Source organism: Rhinichthys klamathensis, unplaced genomic scaffold, assembly GCF_029890125.1.
Source record: "Rhinichthys klamathensis goyatoka isolate OS25496 unplaced genomic scaffold, OSU_Roscu_1.1 h1tg000259l_1, whole genome shotgun sequence".
Taxonomy (NCBI): Eukaryota; Metazoa; Chordata; class Actinopteri; order Cypriniformes; family Leuciscidae; genus Rhinichthys; species Rhinichthys klamathensis.
The window spans coordinates 1,287,640-1,296,045 of record NW_026606781.1 but is presented as its reverse complement, the minus strand read 5'-3'; positions in this window follow the sequence as shown (position 1 = coordinate 1,296,045).

Genomic DNA, 8,406 nt, shown 5'->3' with positions numbered 1-8,406 from the left:
CCACTGCCAGGTCCCAAGAGGGAACCCTGGTGCGAGTCGCAGGTCTCATCCTCCAGGCTCCACGGAGGAAACGTACGACCAGGTGATGCCTCCCCAGAGGACCATCACTCAGAGGAGCGTGGAAAGCCGCAATGGCAGCCACATAAACCTTGAGTGTGGACGGGGTAAGCCCGGCAGAAAAGCGGTCTTGGAGAAACTCCAGTACTGAAGCCACTGGGCAGTTAACTGGGTCCAAATCACGCTCTCTGCACCAAATGGAAAATACATTCCACTTAAGGCCGTATAATTTCCTCGTGGAGGGAGCTCTGGAAGTTAGTATAGTCTCAACTACTTCTGCTGACAGGCCGGCTTCTAGATACTGTGCCCCCTCAGGGGCCAGACCCACAGTTTCCACAGCTCGGGCCGAGGGTGGAGAACTGAGCCCCCCGCCTGAGACAACAGGTCCCTCCTCAGAGGGATCTGCCATGGCGGGCCTGCCAGAAGCAAGATGATGTCCGAGAACCATACTCGGGCCGGCCAAAACGGGGCTACAAATAGTAGGCTGACTCCGTCCTGACGGACCCTTTCCAGAACTGCTGGGAGCAGAGCGATTGGGGGAAAAGCGTACAGACGCAGCCTCGGCCACGTCTGCACAATGGCATCCAACCCCAGCGGGGCTGGATGTGTGAGGGAGAACCACAGTGGACAGTGTGTCGTCTCTCGAGACGCAAATAGGTCCACTTCCACTGGGCCAAACCTCTCGCATACTAACTCCACCACCTCGGGGTGGAGTCTCCATTCCCCGGGCCTCAGCCCCTGCCTCGACAGCATGTCTGCTCCCTGGTTCTGGTCCCCCGGGACATACATCGCCCTGAGAGACGACAGTCTCCGCTGGGACCACAGGAGGATCTGATGCGCCAGTCTGCACAGAGGGCGCGACCTCAGACCCCCCTGATGATTTAAGTAAGATACCACCGACATGTTGTCGGATCTTACTAGGACATGGCGACCATGGAGGTCTGGCAGAAAGCTCCTGAGAGCCCGGAACACCGCCAACATTTCTAGGCAATTTATGTGCCAAGAGGAATGTTGGTCCTGCCAGAGACCTCTCGTAAAACGGCCGTCCATGACCGCGCCCCAGCCCGTGAGGGAGGCGTCTGTCGAAATAGATATCCGGTGACACGACGCTCCCAGCCTGGGACCCTGGGACAAGAACCAAGGCTTCTTCCAAATTGATAGGGAACGAAGGCATCTGCGCGTAACCCTTATCAAGCGGAATGGATTTCCCCTCGGGGAAAACCCCTTGGCTCTTAACCACCACTGCAGGGCTCTCATGTGCAGCAGGCCAGAAGGTATCACGCTGGACGCTGCTGCCATTAGACCCAACACTCTCTGAAAGTGTTTGACAGTGACGGCCTGGCCTAGCTTTATCCTGGACACTGAGGTCAGGATAGACTCGATCCGAGCAGGAGACAATTGTGCCTGCATCGTGACTGAGTCCCACACCACTCCCAGGAACGTGGTTCTCTGGGCTGGTGTCAACACGCTCTTCTTCGTGTTGAGTCTCAACCCCAGGCTCTGGATGTGGGCGAGGACGACATCTCGATGCCGAATCGCCAGCTCTCTCGACTGTGCCAGTATTAACCAGTCGTCGATGTAATTGAGCACCCTGATGCCCTCGAGCCTCAGGGGTGCTAGAGCTGCATCCATACACTTGGTAAAGGTGCGAGGGGAGAGTGCTAGGCCGAACGGAAGAACCCGATATTGGTAAGCTTCGCCCCCGAAAGCAAACCTCAGGAACTTCCTGTGAGATGGAAGGATGGAGATGTGGAAGTAGGCGTCTTTTAGATCTATCGTGACAAACCAATCCTCGGATTGGATTTGATTCACGATAATGGGAATAGTGAGCATTTTGAACCTGAATCTCCTCAGAGACCGATTCAGATGCCTCAGATCTAAAATTGGACGCAACCCTCCATCCTTCTTTGGAACTATGAAGTACCGGCTGTAGAACCCGGACTCTCTGACTAGTGGGGGAACACGCTCTATGGCCCCTTTTTCTAGCAGCGAGTTGACTTCCTGTCCCAACACCAGACCCTGCTCTGGGCGCACTAACGTCCAGACCACCCCGTTGAATTTCGGTGGGCGGACCTGGAACTGTAGTCTGTACCGAATTTCCACAGTGCGCAGGACCCATGGAGAAATATTCGTGAGGTTTTGCCATGCCTCTGCGAAATTCACCAAGGGAACCAGCCCCTCGGGGCTGTTGTCCAGTGTTTTGTGTAAGCCCTTGGCGGCACCCTGAAGCGGAAGACCGGCAGGGGAAAACCGACAACGACCCACAGTGTGCGAGCGCGAACGCTGTCTGACTGCAAGCCTTTGGGGCAGAAAAGACAGCGTGTGCTCGCTGGAAGCTGGCGCGTCCCGATGCGTCAGAGACGGCGGGATACTGACGCCAGCTTCCTGAGGGCCCGACGAGAGAGGGGACCTCGGTCGCTCTCTCTCGGGGGGGGCGGCCCTTGGAGGTCCCACAGGAGTTAGGACCTCTTTCCCTTCGCCTTCCTGGACTGGATGACGGTCCTCAGATCCGTCCTTCCAGCAGGCTGTGGGTGAGAGCGCTGCCTAGGGTCCCAAGCTGCTTGAGGGGGACCTCTAGAAGCGACACTCCCTCTTTGGCCCTGGCGATAGGAGCTGGATGACGGCTGTGGCTGTTTTGACCCTCTAGCAGCCGACTTCCTAGACCTCGACCGGCGAGGGAGATATTGCCTAAACGCTTCACTCTGCTTTTTAGTGTCCTGAAATCTGTCGACGACAGCATTAACCGCCTCGCCGAACAGACCAGAGGTACAAATGGGTGCATCAAGAAGAAAAGCCCTGTCCTTCTCCTTGATGCCAGAGAGATTAAGCCACAGATGCCTCTCCGTGGTTACCAGAGCTGACATGGAGCGGCCGATGGCGCGGGCCGTCTCCTTGGTAACCCGGAGAGACAAGTCTGTGGCTTTACGAAGCTCGGCAACATCCTCCCTAGTAGGACCCTCGCCCTGGTCCATGTCTTTTAAGAGGTCGGCCTGGTACGCCTGCAGAATGGCCATCGTGTGCAGGCTCGCACCAGCCCGACCTGCCGCCATATAGGCTCTGCCCACCAACGCAGATGTAGTGCGACATGGCTTGGAGGGCAACGCCGGCGTCTTAAGGGACGATGCAAGATCGGGTGAGAGGTAACTGGCTAAAGCTTCCTCAACCCGAGGCATCGTTCCATAACCATTCTCTCTAACCCCCATAATGTCACTATAGTTCAACATCGGGGGGTTAGACAGGCGCGCTGAAAAGGGCCTGTTCCAGGATTTACACAACTCGTTGTGTAAATCCGGGAAGAATGGTAGAGACCGTCGTGGAGGATGTGCACGGTGCTGCAGGAAGCGCTCGTCGAGTTTACTTCTGACTCGCTCTTCCTGCCTCTCCTGTGGCCAACTAATATGTAGTTTAGTCACAGCCCGTGTCACCACCTCCAAAAGCTCATTATAGCTGGGCGCAGTTTGTGTGTGTGTGTGTGCTTCATGCAGATCCCCCTCCACAATGCTGAGCACATCTAATTCCTCGGAATCAGACAGCTGCAGCACTGGGTCTACATCCCGAACGGGAGAAGCCGCGGAGCGGGCTCCCGAACGGGGGATAGGGGAATCTGAGCTTTCAGATGAGGATTGGGAAAGTGCCTCGGCAGTCCCGACCCCCTCTGAAAGCTCCCTTTGCGAACCCCACGATCTAAGTCGCCGCATCGCCTCGGCAGATGCGGGACCTGAACCGCGGGAAGCGCGCATCTGGCCATCCTCAGAAAATAAAGCCAGACGGGAACGCAGCACTCTCATAGAAAGAGAATCACAGTGGCCGCAAGCAGCCCCCTCGAGAGCTGCTTGGGCGTGCTGCATTCCTAAGCAAGCCACACACATCTCGTGTGTGTCCCCAGCCGTGATAAAGCGAGGGCACGGGAACACACAATTTTTAAACTGCTCACTCATTCTCAAAATAGATCAGAACTGAGACAAACAACACCAAATAGGACAAACTGATTTCAACACAACACAGAGCGCTTGCTGAATAGCAAAAAGCTGACATTTTCTGTGTGCCGGCGTGCTTTTGTACACATCCGCTTATGCCGTCACACGCTACGTCATCACGCAACGCCAATAGGATTGGATTCGGTTTCATTCATAAATTCAGACGTGCTACGCTGAAGGGCGTTCCCCTAGTGTCGTCACCGACGCAGTTCGAGTTCCCTCGAAAGGGAACACAACATTGTGCTTTTGTCAAACTGTAAACTACAACTGTCACCCAACCAAAATCTCTTACACACACACACACACACACACACACACACACACACACACACACACACACACACACACACACACACACACACACACACACACACACACACACACACATAGTTTAAAAGCAAAAAAATCTTTTGGACATTCATCATATTGCATTGGATTTCATTTCTTGTCCTCGAACAGAGCCCTAATCTGTTTATTTTTTCAGTAACACATTCTACATTGATTAAAAAAGAAAAATTAAATGTGTTTTTATTTTATACATAAATAAATAATCTATCATTCAGATGAGAATAAAGTTAGTGTTAGTTCAAATTTTAAGGAAAACAAATATATGATCTGAAATATAGCACATTCATTTAAAATTCATTCAGGTTCAATTACCAAACATACAAATCTCAATGTAATTTAAAGCAAACAATACATTTAAAATATATGGGTTGTATGCTATTTTTTTTATATAAAAAGATATATATCCAAAAAGACAAGGCCTAAACTTTAACAAGGGTTAAACAATCACTGTAACAGACACAATCACACACACACACACACACACACACATGTCAAATCACTTACATTTTAGATGCAATATTGACTTTTTTTCTGTTTCAGCAGCGAAAATAGTTAAACAAAGATCACAGCAGAACCATCGAGCATCTCACAGTAACACGTTCTCATTACTGAATGATTCAGCATTTTGAACGAATCGGTTGACTCGAAGATTCAACGACCAATCCATAATCTGTCTCATTCATGAATGACTCAGCCGTTCGAACGAATCGTTTGAACAAATGAATCAATGACTCGCTCATTAAGACGGTCGCCTGGTGACACCTAATGACGGTTTAGTGATATGTTTAAAAGTATCATTCTTTCCAACGATTGTTAATTAACTCATATTTGAAACATAAGCTATATATATATATATATACACACATATATATTCACAAAAATAAAATAAAAACACATTTGAAGCGTGTTTGCAGCAAAGATCAGCAACAGGAGTCAAAATTCATTAATCACGAGAGTGAAGAGCTGACTGAAAAAAATGATGACGGAATATTTTGTGTAAAAGCGCCTATTTAAGCGAATCTGTCATTTACTCATTTGTTGTTGTGTTTTCCCTGAAAACCGGAAGCAATCGGCCCCCGATATGGCGCTAATTTTAAAGTGACACTAAAAAGTATGCGGCTGCACTGGCATGATAACGGTGCGCGTCCATGGCGACGAGCGAGCAGAACAGAGCGAACGTTTTTTCATTTCTACTTCCATAGAAATTCATTCGAGCGCACTGCGAGCGCCACCACTATAAATGTCCGTGCGGACGTCCTTACTTTACTTTCACTTTTATATTAGCGATTTAAGAGCCCTCGCTGGTGTCTAACGTCGATTAACCGGTGGGAAAAGATCCTCACAGCCACATACCTAATATATTTATATTTAATTACAATAGCCATACCTGATAAAAAGTTTTCTGTACTGAGTTGATATCATTTTGGACACAAGAGGGCAGTATAGCCCTATGTTTTACTTGATGTATTTATTTTTTAACTGAATAGCGCATTCTGGCTGTTTTTAAACTTGTACATTATTCTTAAATTGAAAACAAGAATAAAATGGGTTTAGTTCTGATATTTGTATAATTTTATCTAGAAATAAATGGTGTATAATTAATTTTTTAGAAGATATGAGGCTTTTAGTGTTTACTTTTTTGACATGACTTTAATCCCTCGCCATAGCAAAACAATTTGAGATATTCAAAAGCCATTCACAATTTAGCTTCTTTAATGTATTTTCATCATGTTGAAAAAGTTTGGTGGGAATTAAATAAACCACTTTAGAGGAGTGGGTAAAAAATCAGAGGCTCATTTTGCCAAAAATCCACATTAAGACCAAAATAGCCCACTTCCTGTTGGGCTGGCTTAAAGTTGTTTGGCCCGATGAGATCTATATGTGTACCGAGTTTCATAATATTACATGCAAGTGTGTTTGATTTATGGACCACATTTTCTGACCAAGTTAATTTAATTAATAAACTAATTATATAAAACAATTTTCAATGCACTACAATTCAACTGGTTATATGCCTTTACTTATTAATACCACTTATTTAAAAAATACAAGGCGTAAGACATTTATTTTCTTTTTTAATGCAGGCCAAACCACACAGCAGTGAAATGGTTAATCTTATATTTACATGCAAGCATGTTTGATTTATGGACCAAGGTTTCGGACCCTGTTCAAGGGGGCGCTGTCGAGCCCCCCTGCCACGCCCGGGTACCATCTTCAGCCCGGCCCTGATTGTTGCGGGTTCTGACCAGTGTGCAAAGTTTCAAGAGTTTTTGAGCACGTTAAGGGCCCAAAAAGTGCCCGAAAGGTTGATAAAAAATAATAATAAAATATAGCTGCGAGCAGCGATTACGGGCCCAAGCCGGTGGCACCGCAACCCCGGTGCCTTTAGTTACCTAAAGGCACCGGGGTGGCGGTGCCGCCGGCTTTGGCCCTTCATCGCTGCTCGCAGCTATATTTATATATATATATATAAAAAGCCGGTGGCACCGCCACCCTGGTGCCTTTAGGGTTATTGTGCACAACGTGACACAAAATATCTGCTCGCTATCTGCCGAACGGCTCTGGTAGTTCCGCTTCAGCACTGATGATGTTGTAGAAATAGTGTGCTCTGGTTGGTCTGGATTATTCGGGATTTTTTATTTTATACAGAAATAAGTTATTTATAATTCAGATGAGAATAAAGTTAGTGTTGATTAAAATGAAGGAAAACAAATATATTGATCTGAAATATAGCACATTAATTTGAAATTTATTTAGGTTCAAAAACCAAACATACAATCTTAATTTAATTTAAAGCAAACAATACATTTAAAATATATGGGTTGTATGCACATTTTTTTTTATAAAAAAAGATATATATCCAAAAAGACAAGGCCTTAAAGGGTTAAACTAATAAGCACTTTGAATATTCTAAACAGAATAAGCACTAGTCGCTAATGAATAAGTACTAGTACTTAATGGAATAGATACTAGTATCTAAAAAATAAGTACTAGTAGCATGAAAATAGAGACTAGTAGGTTAAAATGATTAAATGTTAAAACGGCTTGCCATATTGGCTCAGAGAGAGAGAGAGAGAAAATGACCTTTTAGATACTAGTACCTATTAATAGATACTAGTATTTATTCAATAAATACTAGTACTAAGTCATTAGATACTAGTACCTATTAAATAGATACCAGTACTTATTCATTAGCTACTAATACGCATTCAAAAGAATCTCTAAAGAATAAGCACTAGTATCTAAAGAATAGGCACTAGTACTAAAGAATAAGCACTAGTCGCTAATAAATAAGTACTAGTACTTAATCGAATAGATACTAGTATCTAAAAAATAAGTACTAGATACTAGTATCTAAAAAATAAGTACTAGAAGCATGAAAATAGAGACTAGAAGGTTAAAATGATTAAATGTTAAAACGGCTTGCCATATTGGCTCAGAGAGAGAGAGAGAGAGAAAATGACCATATTCAAACCACCATATTCAACTTCCTCTTGGTCTGAGCTAATGACAGTTAATTAGAAAGTTGTCCGGCTTGATCTGAACAATATGTGTACCGAGTTTTATGATTGTAGGTAAAACTATAAAACTAACCCCCCCACTTTTGTCAAAAGGTGGCGCTACTGAGTCCCTGCACCACGCCCGTTTCTGAAACTTTGCACATGTCTACTGGCTAATAAATGTGATCTGTCTGTCGAGTTTCATGCAATTTTAAGCAATTTCAGGCATGCTAAGAGTCTCAAAAGCATCCAAAAAGAATATTAAAGTTTGATGCGTTGCCATGGCAATGGTATCTAAGACATCAATAATCCTTTCACAGGTCTACATCTGGCGAGTGTCTACATTATACACATCAAGTTTGAAGCAAATCGGGTAAAAATAAGAGGGTGATTTCAAAGCATTTTGAAAGTGACACACTTCCTGCTGCCAGTTGGTGGCGCTATAACTTTGACTCACAATAGTCACATCCATGTGATCGGCCTCTTACAGCGAACATACTGCTGAAGTTTCATCAAGATCAGTT